Source organism: Ornithodoros turicata, chromosome 2 (assembly GCF_037126465.1).
Source record: "Ornithodoros turicata isolate Travis chromosome 2, ASM3712646v1, whole genome shotgun sequence".
Classification (NCBI taxonomy): domain Eukaryota; kingdom Metazoa; phylum Arthropoda; class Arachnida; order Ixodida; family Argasidae; genus Ornithodoros; species Ornithodoros turicata.
In genome coordinates, this window is record NC_088202.1 from 147,246,217 (window position 1) to 147,267,883 (window position 21,667).

Here is a 21,667-nt window from a genome sequence, read left to right on the forward strand (position 1 = left end):
TGACAACGTTCTCGCCTTAGATTTGTTGAAAACGGGAGGAGGAGCCTATTTTGTGCCGTGCATAATGGCCACAAAATAGGCTCCTCCTCCCGTTTTCAGCAAATCAGGGGCGAGAACGTTGTCGTTCGGGATTATGGTTGGCCAGGAGCGTGCTATGTGGTGAAGTTCATTTCTAAGAGTGCGGGTCCGCGGAGCATCACACGATGCCTTATGCAGAAACAACAGGATAGTATATACCTCAGCCGACGTAGATGATGTGCTGTGTGAGACAAGGTATCTATATGCGCCACATCGTCCGTTGCGATAACAAACGCAGACGATGAACATTCATGGCTGGTGGATCCGTCAGTGAAAACTGCAGTGTGGCCAGCATATCGACTATGCATCATATCCGCTGCTACCTGCTTGAGAACTGATGCAGGCACTTGGTTTCTTTTGACGTTGAGACCAGGAATTGACAGTGAGATCGATGGTAATGGAAGCGGTCACGGAGGCGGCGTGGGCCACCGCCAATTTTGCATATAAAACGGGGGAACCTTAGGTTTCCCTTCCATGAAATATTTGTACGCATTACTTTGCTTTGGTAATGCTCAAGTGCCAGAAATCAGCTTATGTATCGTGTTACTTGTTACACAAGTACAAAAGGATTTCGAGGAACGACAGCGGCGAAAGCTAATATCGGCTTCAGGACTCGGAGGTGTGAAAAAAGAAAAGAAAAAAAAAACACAATTCGGCGTGGGTCCTCCACCACCATCCGGCAAGAGAAACGACTGGACGGAGAAGGAAACACGGACCACGTGACCGTCCCGCCTCGTATAAAGAGCGCCGTTACGCCCGACGAGGTCACTCTTTCTGAAAACGGGTTTTGCGCGCAGAGCAGACGTCGACGTTTCGGCTCTCTCCGTCTTCGGCTGGCGTGTGTGTGTGTGTTGTGTGAGTGAATGTGCCCTCTTCCCAGGGTAGTCAACAACCCTGCGGAAACCGACACGGAACTACGGACCGAGTGTGTAACGTCGAGAGACACGAGGACGACGCGATATTCTTTTTCGTAGCAGACGACAGCGGTTTTCGAAGCAGACGACAACGGTTTTCGAAGCAGACGATCCTGCGAAATCTCATTTCGGACTTTCTTTTCGTCTGGCGGTCGGCCACTTTTTCTAGGTGAGTTGTTTAACCTTTTGACCATGCGGTGTGTGAACCTCGCTGTTTTATTTCCTCACCGGGATTCTCGGCAAGTTTTTAATAGTTTTTTAGACGGTGCAATTCGAAACCCCGGAAGGAGTATGTGTGAAATGCGACCGAAGGGAGTACTACCGTCCTAGATTCGACAGTTGGCAAGCAACAGCTTTGCCAGCCAGCGTGGGATTTGTGTCCTTCGATGGAGTATCGCTCGGAGTGTGGGTTTGACGTTTATGCTCGCATTATGAAATCCACGGTCGGGGAGACAGCTTTGGAATGGATAAATGAGTTGGCAGCGGTTACCGGCAGATAACGGCGTGAATCGGTCGGTTTCCGGTGTAGTTTTCGGAGCGTTCGGTCAGTCGTCGTCGCGGTCGGATCGTAAGGAAATGTAGATATATAGGTACTATGTGAGAACCATTATATTAATTATTGAAATACGTATATTTGTTTGTTCTAAACACCTGCTATACTCACTGTAGTAACTTCGGTTGTATAATTCGGGCCTATGTGTAGCATTAGAAATATTATAAGGTGACCAGACGTGAAAACTGGCAACGGACTACGATAGACTAGGATGGTGTAGAGGAGAAAAAAAAATATGTGTGGATTTAATCTGCACGTTCATCGCTAATGGACGACTTTAGCCCGTTTGACTTATAGTGATCTAATTAAATATCACGTATGTAACGAATATAAAAGTAAAAAGTGATATTATAAGATAATAGAGATACATATAAACGCGAAAACGGGAAGTTCATGCCGTGCAATTTTTTTGTGATCGCCGCTAGAGAGCTGGTTTTTAGGCACGAACAGGTAGTGCTCTTCGTTGCATAAATCGTTCTACACTCTTAAAAATGAACTTCACCTCGTAGCACGCTCCTAGCCAACCACTATCTCGAATGATATCGTTATCTGCCCTGATTTGTTAAAAACGGGAGGCGTACGCCTTTTTGTGACACTTATGCGGTTCATAATTGTCACAAAAAAGGCGTATACGCCTCCCGTTTTCAACGAACCAGGGCAGATAACGATATCATTTGAGATTATGGTTGGTTAGGAGAGTGCTATGAGGTGAAGTTCATTTTTAAGAGTGTAGAGACCAGGTTTTTAGGCATTAACAGGTAGTGCTCTTCGTCGCATAAATCGTTCTATGCCAACCAACCTTCAGAATCGTATCGTTTTATCTTCCTATTGGAAGGAAAGCTGATATATAAAAAGGTGTGCGCCCCCTTTATCAGCTTATCGGGATACAGAGCGATATCATACGCGATGATGATTGGCATATACCGCGTGCTATGCGGTCAAGAAGAGCACCCCTTTTTAGTGCCTAAACATTGGCTATCTAACTGATCTCACATCGCTTCAAAACGTCAAGCGAAGTTACTCTGTTAAAAAAAAAGAAAAAGAAGAAGCTAACAAAAGTGAGAGGAACATAATTCCAAGCAATTGTGACCATAAGATAAGCTTTCAGTTTGTATGCTGTACACCAATGAAAGCCTGCACTCTGCAAACAGACGGGACCGTACACTCTTAAAAATGAACTTCACCGCATAGCAGGCTTCTAACCAACCATCATCTCGAATGATATCGTTATCTGCCCTGATTTGTTGAAGACGGGGGCGTACGCCTTTTTGTGACAATTATGAACAGCATAAGTGTCACAAAAAAGGCGTACGCCTCCCGTTTTCAACAAATCAGGGCAGGTAACGATATCATTCGAGACGGCGGTTGGCTATGAGCGTGCTATGCGGTGAAGTTCATTTTTAAGAGTGTAGGTTAGAGGCAGTAAAGTAACCTTTGCGAGATTTCCACGGGCAACAGTATTCTACAATTGACGTAAAAAGCGTCACTAATTCATTCGTTGTACGTGCACGCAGTCGATTCAATCGTAGCTAGGATAGAAAAATCAGATGAGATAGCTCAACGTTCGATCAGTAGATTGATAGGCCGTATCAGACGGCCTTGTCCATGAAAACCTTCTCGATTCAAACTTGATTTAAAGTTTCAGAATACATTCGAAAGCACTGTAAACTGAAAAAACACCCTTATGGGTGTAAATGGCTTGTCCTAAAACTCACACCTCTTTTTACACCATATGGTCTGGAACACCCTTGTGAGAGGGTGTATTCTGTGTAAAACACCCTTTGAAAGGGTGCTTTTCCTTGAAAATGCCTTCTTTGCACCCGTTAAACACCCTTTTAAGAGGGTGTAAGATTGTTAGACACCCTCCTAAAAGGGTGTATAAAGGGTGAAAAAGACGGCATTTTCAAGGAAAAGCACCCTTTCAAAGGGTGTTTTACACAGAATACAACCACTCACAAGGGTGTTCCAGACCATATGGTGTAAAAAGAGGTGTGAGTTATAGGACAAGCCATTTACACCTATAATGGTGTTTTTCAGTTTACAGTGTAATCGACCATTGGGAGCCGCCGTGAACGCAAGATAACCATTGATAGAGTTGATAAAATCGTCTGCTCTGATTAAGTGTCTCTGTCATTCATTGTTTCTTTATTGCAGTTGGCCATTTTTTGTTTTTCTAAGTGATCTGGAGCAGCCGGCACTCGTAGTAATGAGTGCCTCCCTTTCTCCATTTTTTTTTTCTTCTTTCAACTCAACTGAACTCAGTACGTGCTCGTTGGTGCTCAGTTCTGCCCTTCTCCAAGGTCGTACTGTAAAGTGAGACTTGGTGACTTCGAATCCCGCCACCTGCTGTGCTACATCTGAGATTTTCCGTGGGTTTTCCCAGACAGACGGCGGCACAGTTCCTCGAAGTCGGCCCATGAGGCACACTAACCCCCTGTCTCCTCCTCCTTCCTATACTGTCAACGTCTATACGCCACTCATATAGTCAGCGTTGCTTCGCGGCGCAAACGAGTACGGAATTTTAAAAAAAATGAGAAGTGAACGCAGGAAAGTACTTCGGCGGTACAGCCGAGAAAAAGTGTACCTGAAACACTCGCCGCGCCCCCTAGAACTCCGTGATTCTGGATTGGTTCTGCGGGTACCACCCGCGGAACGGGTATACCAACGGGTACCAAGGGTACAACCCGTGGGCTTTTACAGCTGATAGTATCAGCAGTAAGATTATTATGGAGCATAGTGTCGGAGCACAAGGACCGCAAGTGCTAATTACTAATACTACTGCGCTAATTATTATAAATAAATATTATTAATAAATGAAAATGTTGTTGTCAAAAGTTCTCAAAACGATCTGCTTCAAAAATATATACCTCTTGGAAGAATGGAAAATTCAGCTTTGTTGTTGTTGTTTCACTCCTGCATCAAGTACCGTTGCTCAAGTAATGAAAAGTATTTAAAAAAAACTACTTGCGAGGGGCAACAACAACAACAACTTTATTTTAATGATGATGATCGATTGGGGAATTTTATCGCCAGGGTAGATACTCTACCCCGAATTGCTGGCGGTAATGCGATGAAATATAATAATGAGTCGCACCATCAAGCAATCCTATATACGGTGTCCAAAAAGTTTAGAAGTGCGTTTACGGGGGGATATGTTTATTAAAAAAAAAAGAGGCAGGCAAAAAGGAAAGGTCAGCCTGGCAGGAGCCGACTTGCCATTCCTTGTGAAAGGCAGAGCGCTGGTGGATTGGATTTGGCCATGGACCAAGCAATGTTGACATACTGAGAGGGCGAGAGTCCAGCTGCATACTGCATAAACGTAATTAAGTTGTTCGTTTGAAAAGAAAGCGATAATGCTTCATTGCGGAAAATGCAATCAATTACCGATGTCTAATGACTCGACGTCTGAGCGCTTTCCCGACAAGTGCCTCCATCACAAAAACTCATCGTCATATATGCTCGTGAGGAAAAAAACATCCAGCTCCGTTACGACAGATGTATCGAGGCGCGGCTCAATGTCAACAACGGTAACCTTTCCTGGTAGAAAAAAAAAAGAAAAAAAAAAGAAAAGAAACACGAAGAAGAAGTGCGGAGACAGTTGCTTGCCAAGATGACGCCTTATATAGGGAGATTGCCGCAATCATACCAGAGTTATATATATACTACATATAGAAGTTCAAAAAAAGACGCGGAAACAGATTTTAGGGAAGTTAAAAACACTAGTTTATTACATGGGGAGACGTTAAAAAGTAAAATTTTACTTTTTAACGTCTCCCCATGTAATAAACTAGTGTTTTTAACTTCCCTAAAATCTGTTTCCGCGTCTTTTTTTGAACTTCTGTAAAACTTCGTGGCCGTTTGATAATCCTTTTACCTATACTATATATATATATATATATATATATATATATATATATATATATATATACCCTTCTTATTCCCTGTTACCACCGCGAAACAACTATGCCTATGTGCCGCGTAAAGACGATGGAGAGAGCGCAGTATTGGTAGTGAAATTGGTACGCGTTCTACACTCTTAAAAAAAAAAGTAAGGGTGTACTTTAAGTCCTTTCTTTGCCACATATATATCACTTCCTTTTGGAGAGTACAATTACTCTCAAAAAAGGAGTCTTAGGGAGTGGGAGGTTTAGGAGGCTTATAGGAGGAAAAAAGGAGGTTAAAGGGGAGTGGGAGCGTAAACCCCACTCCCTAATGGGATTGAGGTTACGCTCTAACCCCCTACTGGAGGGAGTAAGGGGTCTGGGGGAGTAATGTTACTCCCTTGAGGGTGTGAGAAGTGTCCTTTGTTGAGAGTACAGTGAAGCCTCGTTATTATGACCATGGTCGTTCCCGAAAATTTTTGTCATAATGCGGAGTTGTCATATTAACGGGCGAGATTTGCAGAGGTTCCACAGCATTGTCCCCCAAGAGTATGGTCATAAAGCGCGTATGTCAGATTATCGGGGGTCATATTAACGAGGGTTCACAGTAATTGTATTATCCAAAAGGGAGTGATATATGTGGCAAGAAAAAGTAGTTAAAGTACATCTTTTTTTTTTAAGAGTGTGGGTTGACTTCCCATCTGCAAGGTGTGAGGAAACCAAGGGAAAACCTCACTTAGTAAAGTCGGTGCTAAGCTTCGTACCGACCCGTCTGTAGCAAGGCCTCGGAGCTCCATGTCTCCCGCACTTTGGAGCATTCTTAGAGCGTATATACATGGGGCTGTGCATATAGGATGCTAGAGGGCGTGTGTGGATGTTCAGTCGTGATTCTACATGGACCAGAGCACGCGTTTTTTTTTTTTAATTTCGTGTTAGCGCTGCGAAGCAACTGTAGCTATGAGCGGGACACGGACGTGGATAGATGGAGAGAAGACAGCAGGAAGGAGTGGGGGACAGGGGATCAGTCAGTATGCGTCCTGGGCGGACTTCAAGGGAAACTGTGCCGATATTCGTCCGGAAAACCTAGGGAAAATCTCAGACAACACAGCCGGTGGTAGGATTCGAACCCACTACCTCCCGCAGTCTTTAGCACGCCGGACGAGCCGGACGCTTAGAGTACGTAATGCCCCTCTGTACTGCAAAGGTACACAATAAGCAAGTAGAACGTGCTCCATATACACTCTAAGAAAAAAAGGACTACTTTTACTCCTTTTGGAGAGTAATTGCATTGCCACAAAAAATAGTCCCTTTCAGGAGTAAATGAATGTTACAGAGTGGAGACTGCATTTCACGCGCTGTTGTAAGAGTCCCAGGTACATAATTCGTGTGCATGCATGAAAATACTTCGAAGCAAACCGTCAACCGTGATATATCGAGTTATATAAAATCTTGCGCCATACATAGGACATAATTTGCGAAGAAAGATGCGCTAACTGTTTCTTACTCTGCGTGGCTGGAAAATTGCTACGTTATTGGCTGGAGTGGACGAAAGCGTGGTGAAAGCAATGAACCTACGGGTTTTTCCCTGTGCACTTTCAGACAGCTCACTAATCACTACTGAACTAATGAAGCATCTTGATGATGCGCCGGACATAGAAGATAATTGGGAGGCGCAAAAAGTGTCTTCACTTATGGAGGGGTATATCATCGAGGGTCGAATCAAGGGCGATGCCGTCCCAATTTCTCTAAACACAAAGAAATTTCAAGAAATTAAAAACGTTCTTTCCGTTTATGCAGAAGCTTGATGGTTCCGGTCATGCATGATAGCGACCGATTTTCTTTTTCCCTTTGTGTTTTGCCGCGAATTTCCCCTTTCTCTAAAGTATGTCTCGTACGCGTGGGTTATTCGACAGCTAAAAGCCTCTGGCTAAGGTCATAGCGCATTCTTAAGCCTTTCTTTTTTCTTTTTTTTTTGTATGTTCCCTTACTGTACGCTGCAGTAAATTAGAGCGAATAACAATACAACGGAAAGCGTTTCACGTACTTGGTCCGATGCGGCGCAAGAAGCTGTTTTGCTTACGATTTCTTGTATCCGCGAGCGTGGGCTTTTACTGTCGGTCAAGCGCACCTTTTTCCGTACGTGGGTACACTACACAGATATCGCGTTGCTGAATCAGCGGTATATACGCGCATGGCAGAAATGCTAATGCACAAAGTAGGGCGGTTATATCTGTCGGCTCGTAATAATAATAATAAAAAAGCGTTATTATTATTATTTTCATTATTATAACTATTTGTTCGTCTTTCATTTTCCGTCGTCGGACCACCTTTTTTTTATTTTTTTTTTACCCACGCTTTTACTTCCGATGGATACAACAGATTCGGCTAGTTTCTTTCTTATACATTAGACAGTTAAGAAAACAACCTACATTTGCTCCATTTATCTGGACAGAGCAGGCAATGCGACTAAACCATCGTAAAATTTCCTTTTCACGTGCATGACATTCCCGTGCGAATCATTTTTTTTTAAATTATCTCTTTTAAAAATCCCTCCGCCTGATCCATGGAGGAGTTTTCTTTTTCTTTTTTTTTTCTTTTCTTTTCACGATACTCACGCGTTATTTAGGTAGAGAGCTGATTCATAGCATGAGAGTGGCGTCACAGGCACCGCACATGTACACTGGTACATTAACGTGTTAACTTCATAATTTCGTGCACGCATATACATGGTGTTTCAGTTAAATCCCCGTACTAAATAATTCGCGAACGGGTGCGCCAATCGGATAATTTTTTTTTTTTACAAGTATCTATCCTATACCACCTACAAGCTGCGCACCGTGTGAATGAGTGGGAGGCGCTCATTATTTAAATAAAAATTCAAATGTGTTTCGTGAGAAAACAATTTCTAAAGCGGGGCGCCGTCGGCATTAAAATGGGTACTACCCCTTTTGGGACCTTCAGTAGACACCTATTAGAGAAAAATCTGTCACCGAACCCGGTCATTTGTTGCGGTAATTAATTGGTTTCGGTTTACGTATTTTTGTCGCGGCTGGTCGCGGTGAAGCGCTAAAAAGCGCTCTTCCACTCCCTTATCCACCAGTGAATTACGTCTTTTTGCGCTTCGCCGCGACCAGCCACGACAAAAAATTACTGTCGCCGAATTGCTGTCCGTACGCATTATTTGTTCTATGTATCAACGAAACGGTGAAATGTTCTTGTGGCGCTTACGGTGTCTACTGCAACAGTGGTAGCCGAATACAATTGCCCCTGAAAAGAATCTCACGAATTTCATTCATATCTGCATATACAGTCAACCCTCGATTTATGAACACCCTCGGTTCCCCGAAAAATCGTTCATAAATCGAGGGATTCATAAATCGAAAATTCAGTTAACTGAGTACTATCGAGCAAATGCAACAGTATTTCCGAGTTGGCATTGTGTTTATAATGCCATATATTGTGTAATTTTGCTTTTGACCATGCCTTCCGCTGTGTCAATCTTGGAAAGAAGAGATGTCACCACATTCGCACTGGACTCGTCTCGGATTTCCTCCGGGATTTTTAACCTCCGTTTATTAATCTCCGGGTGACAGCCACCACCTTATTCATCAACGGAGGTCAGGAACACTTGGTCGCACCTTGTGCGACCCCGGAAAACCCGTTTGTTGTTCGGATTTCGAGGGGTTAAGAACCGAGGGTGCAATACCTGGGAAACGTTTTGTCCGTTCAAGCGTCATTGGTAAGACCGCGTAGTTATCCCTTTGAAAGTTTCTGTTAACCTCGGAACGATTCGTTCATAAATTGAGGGCAAAAACGCTGGGCAACTCCTAGTTGGTTCCCAGAAATTCCGTTCATTATTCGAATATCGAGGTTCATAAAACGAGGGAAAAATGAATGGAGAAAGTTTGGTTCCCCGTGCTCGTGTTCATAAAACGAGGGAATTCATAAATCGAAGGTTCATAAATCGTGGGTTGACTGTACATGCCACCAGCAGACATGACCGGCAGCTGCCACGTGGTAATATATACGTGGCTGGAAACGTGTCTTTCCTGCGGTGGCGCGATGCGGAACCCATAACCATGTCGGAAGCGGTTGGTTGCTCTGGGCGCTGGCGTGGGTTGCCCAGGTGGGCAGCGCCGACCGTGGGCGCCGGCCGCGCCGCCGCCGCGGGGAAGGGCAATTGCAGACGCATATTCCAACGCCCGCAAGAGGTCGCCGTCATCGTACGATTACTACACTTCCCGTGTACTACGAGGTTAATGACGGACGAGCAAAAGTTTGCGTTTTCAGCATCGGTCACTCGCTAGTGCTGGGGATAATATAGCCGCGGCAACTATGACTACGAGCGACGCCCGTGAATTGATTTTGCCCACTGGAGTGTTCCTTAACGTTGGGTTCAAATATCACGTCATCCCGTATTTAACGTTTCTCGGATGACGTGCCTATTGGGTACTTGTACCATGCCACCAAGTTGTTTGGCGTCCTGACTCGAACCCGCCACCTTGGGACCTGCAGGAGGTCACTTATAGTGCAGTGCTCTTAAGACATCGATCGAACCCTCTTTGCGCGAATGATGTAGCCCTACACTCTTAAAAATGAATTTCCCCGCATAGCACGCTCCTACCCAACCATAAGCCCAAATGATATCATTATCTGCCCCGATTCGATGAAAACGGGGGGCGTACGGCTTTTTTGTGACAATTATGAACAGCATAAGTGTCACAAAAAAGGCGTACGCCCCCCGTTTTCAACAAATCAGGGTAGGTAACGATATAATTCGAGATGATGGTTGGCTAGGAGCGTGCTATGCCGTGAAGTTCGCTTTTAAGAGTGTATATTAGTGCAGGAGGTGTCGATGAACCCACTGCTGACAGTGACGTCCTGAGACCCCCTGGCATATCGAAATTTCAACACTCTCATTGTTTCGAAATGTTATCGAATTATTTTACACGCTTTTTAAAGCGCTAGAAGGAACTATTCGACATCAGCCCTTCAGTTCTAGTTTGTTGTTAGACAGTGACTACACTGTAAACTGAAAAACACCCTTATGGGTGTAAATGGCTTGTCCTATAACTGACACCTCTTTTTACACCATATGGTCTTAGAACACCCTTTTCAGAGGGTGTATTCTGTGTAAGACACTCTTTGAAAGGGTGCTTCTCCTTGAAAATGCTTTCTTTTGCACCCTTTAAACACCCTTCTAGGAGGGTGTAAAGTTGTTAAACACCCTCCTAAAAGGGTGTTTAAAGGGTGCAAAAGAAGGCATTTTCAAGGAAAAGCACCCTTTCAAAGGGTGTCTTACACAGAATACACCCTCTGAAAAGGGTGTTCTAAGACCATATGGTGTAAAAAGAGGTGTTAGTTATAGGACAAGCCATTTACACCTATAAGGGTGTTTTTCAGTTTACAGTGTATATCGAACTGAACATGTACGGGTGTCCTACACTCTAAATCTTTTCACACCTTTAAAGGTGTAATAGCGTGCATGGCGCACGCCTTTTTAGGTGTAATTTTGGTAACATCATAATGGAGCACGAGTTCGCACAAATTTTCTTTACTCGAGTGTTGTCTGTCCTCCAAAAATTTCTCAACATTGTTCAACAGTATTGTAGACACTTGCGCGTGCTCGATTATCGATAGCGATGCATATATGCATTAGCTCGTACCTACGATATCCAAGACATAATGAAAGCAAGATTTGCACTGACACTTGATCTTTAGCAATGCTTTCCGAATTTTGTAAAATATCATCCTGGAGATGCAATGTTACGCAACCAGATTGAATGTGCATAGCGCACACCTTTAAAGGTGTGAAAAAGTTTACAGTGATACGAGCGACGCCCATTAATTGATTTTGCCCACTGGAGTGTTCCTTAACATTGGGTTCAAATATCACGTCATCCCGTATTTAACGTTTCTCGGATGACGTGCCTATTGGGAACTTGTACCATGCCACCAATTTGTTGGCGCCCTGACTCGAACCCGCCACCGTGGGGCCCGCAGGAGGTCACTTATAGTGCAGTGCTCTTAAGACATCGATCGAACCCTCTTTGCGCAAATGATGTAGCACTATATTAGTGCAGGAGGTGTCGATGAACCCGGGAACTGCTGACAGTGACGTCGTGAGACCCCTGGCATATCAAAATTTCAATACTCTCATTGTTTCCTAATGTTATACGTTATGTTATATGTTATGTTATATGTTATGTTTTGTATTGCCAACTGTGGGATGGGATGTTATGTTTTGTATTGCCAACTGTAGGATGGGACAAGCGTAAGCTTGCCCACATGTTATGTTTTACGCGCTTATTTAAAGCGCCAGAAGAAACTATTCGACAGCAGCCCTTCAGTTCTAGTTTGTGTCCAGACAGCGACTATATCGAACTGAACATGTACGGGTGTCCTATGATCATGCATAAAGAATATACGTAACGCATCAGGCAAAGGTTGAAAGGACTGGAGCACTTTGTCTTCAGTGCGTCTGCTTTCTCTGTCTGAACTGGAAGCGCTCCTCAGAGGAGGGCCTCCAAATTGGATGTCCCCCCCCCCCCCTTCAATATGGATGATTCCTACCATCGTATTATTCTATCTCGCTCAGCAGGTACATTACATTACTGAACCAGTGGAGAGCCAACAAATTGCTGTTGCGAATTCAAAGGCAATTTCTGGCGGGGCGTCGATCCGCGGGAACCGGAACCTCAGGTGAAATCACGTGACGCTAACTATATAATCCGGCTGCTATACACTCTTTGAGAAGAGCCGTATAAGAACGGTGCCAATTAAGCCGTCTCGGATGTGATCGCGCTGCAACACTCACTTTTTTAATTATGTGTTAGCGCCGCGAAGCGACAAAGGCCATGAGCAACGTACAGACGTCGAGAGATGGCGAGAGAGGATAGCGAGAAAGAGTGTGAGACGGGGGAGGGGGCGGTTGTGGGTATATGCGTCCAGGGCCGGCTTCAGGGAGAACTGTGTCGACATCCGTCTGGGAAGTTTGCCGGGAAACCACACTCTAAAAACTGAACTTCACCGCATAGCACGCTGTGCGCCAACCATTGCCACGAATGATAGGGTTATCGCTTTTGATTCGAAGAGAGAGGGGGGCGTACGCCTTTTTGTGTCAATTATCATATACCCAAATTGACACAAAAAGGCGTACGCCTCCCTCTCTCCTCGAATCAAAAGCGATAACCCTATCATTCGTGGCAATGGTTGGCGCACAGCGTGCTATGCGGTGAAGTTCAGTTTTTAGAGTGCAAGGGAGAACCCTATAGACAGTGCACCCACACTCTTAAAAATGAACTTCACCGCACAGCACGCTCCTAGCCAACCATCATCTCGAATGATATCGTTATCTGCCCTGATTTGTTGAATACGGGAGGCGTACGCCTTTTCTGTGACAATTATGAACAGCATAAGTGTCACAAAAAAGGCGTACGCCTCCCGTTTTCAACAAATCAGGGCAGATAACGATATCATTCGAGATGATGGTTGGCTAGGAGCCTGCTATGCGGTGAAGTTCATTTTTAAGAGTGCAGTGGTAGAATTCGAACCGACCACCTCCCAGTATTTAATTACTTTAGTAATAAATAAATAGTTTAGTAATCTGATTAAGAAAAACCACGAGACAGGTGAACGAAAGAGACGACACCACGTTCCATTGTCTCGGGGGTGTTTTTTTCTTCGTCATGTATTACCATCAAGTCACGCGCTTCGAGCCTTCTCCATTAAGTAGCCTATATAATCTAATAACGGTATGAAAATAATATTTATTTGAATTCGCGAAGAAAAGAAATACGCCGACTGTCGCTATACTGCCAACTGAAGAAGAAGGTTTTGTAGCATCAAGACCTTTCCTGTCAGTCACCCACGCATAATGCAAAGTCACCCCTCGTAACGCACGGGTGGCTGTGGGTCATGGAAGCATCAAGGACGACCGCACCCACGACCACAATCAATAAATATTCACGCGTGACCAACACCGGCATCGCGATAACACTTGCATCTAATATGAACACGTATAAACTACAGTTTTATGTGTGCCCTTAATAAAAAAAAAAAAAAATTCCGCTTAATTCCTCGTATTGTCGTCCATGTGGGTCAACGATGCAGTCCTTCGCTGCCTCTTGATGATGACCGTTTTAATGGCTTTTATATTCGACGTATACGGAACAGTTAAGAAGTCGTTTCGTTAAAGACATCCGAAAGAACTGAGTGTAATGTGTCACATAACGTGCAATGTCGGAAATAATAGCTTCTTAGTGGACCTGTGATGTTTTTTGCAGTCGAGGTTGCAAAAATGGCACAAATGTATCCTTTAAAGTGTTGTGAGCAAGGTGATCTAGCTCGGAAAAAGGGGGTCAGTTTGTCTGCAGACGGGATATTGCAGTGATGCAGTGGAAAGCTTAAATAAATTGATATGAACTGAAAGTAAAAAGTGAGATGACGAGTCCGAAGAAGAAAAATATATTCTTAACTTCGAAACTTAATTTCTCTTTCGAATTCAATAATGAACTGGGATCGAGCGAGGCTCTGTTGTCCTGGCCAGCTTGAAAACAAACTGCTTTCGGAAATAGATTTTTGCTGGAGCGTGAATGCTTCGACACTCAAAGACTAATGATATTTATATGCGTGAGGAATAATAATTAACGTGTGACGTGGAAGCGGATCCTCTGTGTGAGCATCCTCGCTATATTTTTATTAGTTTTTTTTTTTGGCAGGTTTGCATACGTATCTACCACGCTTATTTTATTATTAATTGATATTAAATAAAATGGTACGTAATGATTACTACATTAGCCAATGTTCTGTTAGATAATTCGACAAGAGTCTCATTTTTAGTTACGTGTATATATACAGCTATGCGGGAAAAAAATTGACCTGCGGACAGCAAGAACAAGGAAGTAAGGAAGAGATTGTTCGAAAATTGGGAACTGTTTGCTGAAATAATTGTGCAATAGTGCTTTCTTGTACAAAGGTGCGCACTATTGTTTCCAACCACGCCCGCCGCCAGCAAGACGTAGCAGTAATAACGCAATTCATAATTATTAGGTTACATTAAATATGTTAATTTTGTCATTTAACACCACCAACCACCAATCAATGTAAGTGATACAATTTATATTCGTATTACAAATAGAGATTAAGAAGGTTAAAGCCTATAAACAGAGCAACACAGACCCCCCTGGTTCTTCATCCATAGGGTTAACTTTGAAATGAACATTAATCCACAACATAATCATGATAATGACACAAAAGAGCAGGAAACTCCTTCGTGCCAAACGCTTTTAAATGAGGTATCACTCTTAAAACCGAACTTCACCACATAGCACGGTGAAGGACAACCATTGCGCAGAATGACGCCGTTATCACTCCTGTTTGTGGTAAGCGCGCGAGGCCTACGCCTTTTTGTGGACGAAACCAGAGCTCGCCAGCACCACCACCACCACCACCTCGTGACAATTAACATAACTGCGTAAATGTAATAAAGAGGCGGAAGCTTCACGTTTTGAAGCGGTCAGGATGCAGAACGCCGTAATTCGGGATGGTGGTTTGCTGAGAGCGTGCTATGTGGTGAAGTTCTAGTCGGCCCAGGACCCACGATGCCTGCACTGCGATAGTCTTGACGTTAGTCGTGACTAAGTAGTGCGATAGTCGCGTGATAGTCATGACTAAGGAAAGCATTTCCACCACCACCTATATACTTTCTTTTTTTATCGGATTCAGAGTATGCAACCTGTTTCAGAACTTATTCAACGTCTACACTCTAAAACCAGAACTTCACCGCATAGCACGCTCTGCGCCAACCATTGCCACGAATGATACACTCTTAAAAATGAACTTCACCGCACAGCACGCTCTTAGCCAACCATAATCGCGAATGATATGGTTATCTGCCCTGATTTGTTGAAAACGGGAGGCGTACGCCTTTTTTGTGACACTTATGCTGCTCATAATTGTCACAGAAAAGGCGTACGCCTCCCGTTTTCAACAAATCAGGGCAGATAACGATATCATTCGAGATGATGTTTGGCTAGGAGCGTGCTATGAGGTGAAGTTCATTTTTAAGAGTGTAGGGTTACCGCTTCTGATTAGAAGAGAGAGAGGGGGCGTACGCCTTTTTGTGACAATTTTCACATATCCAAATTGCCACAAAAAGGGGTACGCCCTCTCCTCTCTTCGATAACCCTATCATTCGCGGTAATGGTTGGCGCAGAGCGTGCTATGCGGTGAAGTTCTGTTTTTAGAGTGTACAATGAGGGGCACACTATGCTTCAAAGAGACCCTCGCAAGCAAGAATAAAAAAAAAAACAATCAATCAATCAATCAACCGCGACGGTTCTAATTAGCCCACTTATGGGCGTTCGAATTCCCTCTCGAAGAGCGGAACCCCGCGAGGAATTCTGTCGACTGGTACAAGCATTTAAAAGAAAGTGATCGAAAGAGGAGCACCCACATGCACCGGGCCCGTCTGAGACTGCGCGAGTTCTCACTTCCAGGAAATGTACAAAAGGTGTTTCGGGGGTGCTCAAGAAAGTCATTCATTTTGGATGGCGAAAGTGCACGCCCCACAAAGTGATTTATGGACCTTTTGCGCCTTCTTTTTTTTTTTTTTTTTGCGATTTGCTCGGGTTCGAAAAGCTGCACTTTACGTCGTGTACAATGTTCTCTTCCTCCTTTGTGTTTTTACTAGAACTCTCATTTATTTGTTTTTATTTGTATATTTCGTTTTTCATTCTTTTATTTTTTATTTTTTTTTTGCGCGCGAGAAATTGTATGCCTTGTCGCTTCCTTGGCTCCATCCTAAAGCAGATGGTGGTATAGTGGTGGTGGTGATGGAAATGCTTGCCGAACTGAACCGCACAGCACGCTCTTAGCCAACCATAATCCCGAATGACATTTTTCTGCTTTCTCATTGGTTAAAAGCGGGAAGGGTACGCTTTTTCTATTTCTTTTTTTTTTTTTACACTTACGCAGTTACGTTAACTGTCACAAAAATGCGTACACCCCGCGGTTTCCACAAATTAGGAGCGGTAACAGTATCATTCTGTGCAATGGTTGGCCTTCACCAGAGTTGTACACGTTACTCGAAAAAAGTAATTGATTACAATTACTGTTACTACTGCGCGAAAAGTATTTCTTTACCGTTACAAATTACTTCATCAAAAATGTAATACGTTACCGATTAGAAATGTAACGCGTTACTTTTCCCGTTACTTTCAAATTGTCTCGCCTCCTGTCCCAGATGAGGACGACCGTATAGGCGTTGAAACACCCGCTTCATTTTGTTACTATTGTTACTATTGCTCTAGTAGGTGGCGGTTGTAAGGAATTATCGTATTACTGTGGTCTGCATGGAACACGTGAGGACTAGAGACGGCCGTCACAGTGACCTCTGCTGAGTGACCTCGGGCTTGCTGAAAAGTGTTGCCATTGTTGACAGAAGGTTAAAAAAGTAATCGATTACTCAGTAATTGATTACCGAAAATTGTAATCAGATTACTTGGAAAATTACTTGCTCACAAAATTAATTGATTACGTTCAAATTTACTGAAAAGAGTAACTGATTACTAGTAACGCAATTACTAGTAACGCGTTACGTACAACTCTGGCCTTCACCTATGTGGTGAACTTATATTTTAAGAGTGTGACAACCAAACTTGAGATACAGAGAGTCTGTTCAAGGTGCCTAAGATCTACAACACGGATACGGAACAACAACAGCAAAGACGACGAAGGTAACACGGAGACACGCAGGGAACGTCGAACGCCCAACTATATAACGTTGTCTTTGCTGTTGTCATGAGCCAACCGGAACAACAGGCACGCTTAAGGACTAAACATTGCCAACCATGTCCACCTACTGTCGCGTTCAACTTAAGAAGGAAAATAAAAGTAGTCCGTCAGCTCTCAAAATATTACTGCGCCGCAGATAGGACGGCTGAACACAGAGAGGTCACGCTCGCTTCTCCGCCAGATAACTTAATTCCATTGGCTGTCAAGACTGGTCACGTGACACCGGCGTGGTGGCGCTGCAGTATTTCTGCTGGCGTGCCATTGCGTCCCTTTATCTCCAACGGCGTGTGTAGTTGACGGACTATAGATTTCGTTTCCTTCTTAAGTTGAACACAGTTTTATCCTATCCAATCCGATCTGTGTTTGCGACGATGCCCACGAAGAAGCCCACAGTGTTATTAAGGGGACAACGCACTAATAGGTAAAATTCGGAAACACATGACGTTATAATCAGTTAATTACTTTCGATAATCAAGGCTATTTGTCGATTAGTGCAGCGATTGGCACAACAACGGAAAGCTAAATCGCCATATCCTTATTGTTACGTTTTGCGTGCCAGGTGTTATAATTATACTCTCCCTTCAAAGGAGACTAGTTGTCAATTAGGCCTCGCGACTGCGCTAGACAAAAGTGGCCGCAAGGAATCGTCCCTCGTCAATTTTAAAACGAAATGCTTGACGGCATTATCTGCAGTATGAGAAAATCGCAAACAGAGATGAATAGAAAAAAAATAAAGATGAGGTTCAAATAAAATAAGAATTGCTCACTATTACTACTTCACATCTACGTCAAGCTGGTCGAGAAATTGAGCTATAACACCACCCCGTTTTCGCGAGATTAACTAGAAACGGATTCAGCTTAAAAAAAAAAGCCTTCTGGAAGACGCAAAATAAATTTATAATTTGTGGATTTACGTTGCGAGACAATATACAGTCAAACTCCTTTACAACGAAAATCAGGGGACAGCCAAAAAAAAAAATTGCAGTAAAGGTATTTTCGTTAAAAAGGATGTCCGTTATTGGTCCTATAGGGCTCCAGCGGGACCGCAAAAAAATTTGCTGTAGAGGTATTTTCGTTAAAAAGGTGTTCGCTATAAAGGAGTTTGACTGTAGTGAGTGTGTGTTTACCCTCGGTTTTCCTTGAATTGAGGGGGGGGGGGCTCTAAGACAAATGCCGACACAGTTCCCTGTGAAGTCGACCCAGAACGCACGCCCCCCACCCCCCACCACGAGCAGCCCCGTGCAGACCGCCCAGAAACAGCACACCACGTGAGGGTTGTTTGTACGAAACATCAACACACGGCAAACCGTATTTAATGTCCCTCGCGGAAGACTGTGTGTCTATATAAGCAACTTATACCCAAAGACAGAAGAAAAAAAAAAAAAAGGGGCCCGGGCAGGTTACAAACACCCCCACGTTTTCTCCAGGCAAGATTGTGTAATAAACGTTGCAACGTGCATATAACCTTCGTTGACCCCTTCTCTTTGCGCAAGTTACCGGCGTATATACATTACGAACCCCGAGCGAAAGGAAGCGACATATTGCGAACAAACCGAAAGTAATGCATGCCGATGCGTTCTCTCCCGATGGGAAAGAAAAAAAAAAACGCCAGCCAATCAGGTCAAGGGCCTCTCTCGCTGTGAGCCTGTTCATTGTTGGCGGCAACGAGTGACGTGAACCCGCTGAGGCCAAACGTTTTCTCTCTCTTTGCTCTGCCATCAAAACTGGAAGAAGCCGCGACCGGTTCTCTGTTTTTTGCTCCTAACGTATATATTTTTCGAGTCCGTGACATAGGATTCACGTCGTTTGACTTTAAGACAAAAGAAAATCTTTTTTTTGCCCGAGGGAGCTTTATCGGGAAGTCACGATGCTGGTTACTGTTGTAAATGTAAATGCAGAACTATCGCCATCGTCATCATGGGAGGTGATACACTGTAAACTGAAAAACACCCTTATGGGTGTAAATCGCTTGTCCTATAATTGACTCCTCTTTTTACACCGTATGGTCTGGAACACCCTTTTTAGAGCGTGTATCCCGTGTAAAACGCCCTTTGAAAGGGTGCTTTTTCTTGAAAATGCCGTCTTTTGCACCCTTTATACACCTTTTTAGGAGGGTGTTTAACGATCTTACACCCTCCTAAAAGGGTGTTTAAGGGGTGCAAAAGAGGGCATTTTCAAAGAAAAGCGCCCTTTCCAGGGGTGATTTACACGGAATACACCCTCTAAAAAGGGTGTTCCAGACCATGTACGGTGTAAAAAGAGGTGTCAGTTATAGGACAAGCCATTTACACCCATAAGGGTGTTTTCCAGTTTAGAGTGTACGCTTAAATTATATACTTAAATCAAGGCACAGCACGAGATTTTGTAGAATAATAATCGCTGTTCAAGTGACACCGACCTTTGGGCTAATTGGTATTCCATAGCTGAACATGCAAAAGCGCTGCAAAGTATTACAGGACGAACGGACGGACGGACGGGCCAAACAAGGGGGCGTTTTCTGTTTGTTGTCCCTTCACCGTCTGTCCTGTAATAATTTGCAGCGCTTTTGCATTTTCGTGTTCAACAGAACTGTCCCTTCCTCAGCTAAGTCTTACCAGTTAGACTTATGAGTGGATATTTTAAAAAAAAAATTATGACAAAAAATGCACGGCCGTTAATACCGGTAATAGCGCAGAGTTAAGAACAACGGAGACAGAACACCGTATAAATGGAAATCGACTATATGTCAGTAGCTGTTTTGCTTCTAGATAATGCACACATACACACGAACCGCCTTCCGATTAAAGCGGCTCAGTAGTTAAGCTAACTGCCTTCCACGTTCGGACTGGGAGGCACACTGTAAACTGGAAAACACCCTTATGGGTGTAAATGGCTTGTCCTATAACTGACACCTCTTTTTACACCGTCCATGGTCTGGAACACCCTTTTTAGAGGGTGTATTCCGTGTAAATCACCCCTGGAAAGGGCGCTTTTCTTTGAAAATGCCCTCTCTTGCACCCTTTAAACACCCTTTTAGGAGGGTGTAAGAGCGTTAAACACCCTCCTAAAAAGGTGTATAAAGGGTGCAAAAGACGGCATTTTCAAGAAAAAGCACCCTTTCAAAGGGCGTTTTACACGGGATACACCCTCCAAAAAGGGTGTTCCAGACCATACGGTGTAAAAAGAGGAGTCAATTATAGGACAAGCGATTTACACCCATAAGGGTGTTTTTCAGTTTACAGTGCAGTCGCGCTCCCTCCCCCGCCGAACGTCTCTGGCTAATCGACTATTCAGCTCTTCGTTGGAACTTCGCTCTTATACAATCTCTCCGCGTTCACTTTAATATAGATTTACACCACGTGTCACGCGTTCACAAATATTTCTAAATTAGTGGACGCTTTTATTGTGAGTTTTCCGCCATGGTATGGATCTAATCGTATGATTTGTTTGCCTTTTTGGTTTCTTTTTCTTCTTCTTCTTTTTTGTTTTTGTTTTTTCGAAGGCGGGCCTGCTTTCATGGCCCATCCGCCCACTCCACAAAGAGATTGGCTGGAATCGGCATGGCTGCGCCGTTGAGAGGTGACCCGTGTTCGCTTGGTCAAAGCCCAGGAAGCTCGCATGTTCGCGTGGCGCTTTCCGAGAGCCAGGAATTTGCCACCTAGCACTTTTTTTTTTCGTCCGACATTCGGTGGTGGTGGTGATGGTGAAAGGGCTTGCCGTTGTCGACCTCACGTATATGTGGGCAACGTCACGACTGACGCCCTGGGGGAATGTGCGTCCTGGGCCGACTTCTAAGGGAACTGTGCCAACATATGTCTGAAAGCGTATGAGGAAAACCCAGGAAAAAAACCAGACAGCACAGCCGGCACCGGGATTCGAACCCGGGTACCTCCCGGGTTCGAATCCCGGCATTCGATATACAGCCGGGCAGCGGGTTGACCAACTATATATGCGGTGTCGTTCGTCACATCCGCACCGCGAGGGGGTGGCGAGCGACCGCAACTGGCCCGCACGTCGAAGTTTCACGTGGGCTAACAGACGACGAAACCCGAAGAAGGAGCGACTGCGATGGCGATGCTGGTGGGGATGACGAAAACCCTTTGCCGTATTTGGCCACGCAATGTGCGAGGAAACGTCACGACTGAGCGGGGAGGGGATGCGATGCTCCTCGCATGATCCAAGCGTCAGCTTCTGACCAATCATGTTCGAGTGACAACTGTCACGTGACCATGCGCGGGCGCCAGATTGGCAATTTCCGAGCGCTATCACTCTTAAAAATGAACTTCACCGCATAGCACGCTCCATAGCCAACCATTATCTCGAATGATATCGTTATCTGCCCTGATTTGTTGAAAACGGGGGGGCGTACGCCATTTCTGTGACACTTATGCTGTTCACAATTGTCACAGAAAAGGCATACGCCCCCGGTTTTCAAGAAATCAGGCCAGATAACGATATCATTCGAG

At 44.3% G+C, this 21,667-nt stretch overlaps 1 protein-coding gene across 1 annotated transcript in view; it reads left to right on the plus strand.

Annotated features, from left to right (window-relative positions):
- The first annotated feature begins 865 nt into the window (after window positions 1-865).
- The window catches only part of LOC135386342 (cuticlin-1-like), a 129,397-nt gene continuing 108,595 nt past the window's right edge, over window positions 866-21,667 (plus strand). The window contains exon 1 of the mRNA XM_064616203.1: window positions 866-1,161. The gene's annotated coding sequence lies outside the window, so the exon portion shown is untranslated. The remainder of the gene's footprint in view (window positions 1,162-21,667) is intronic.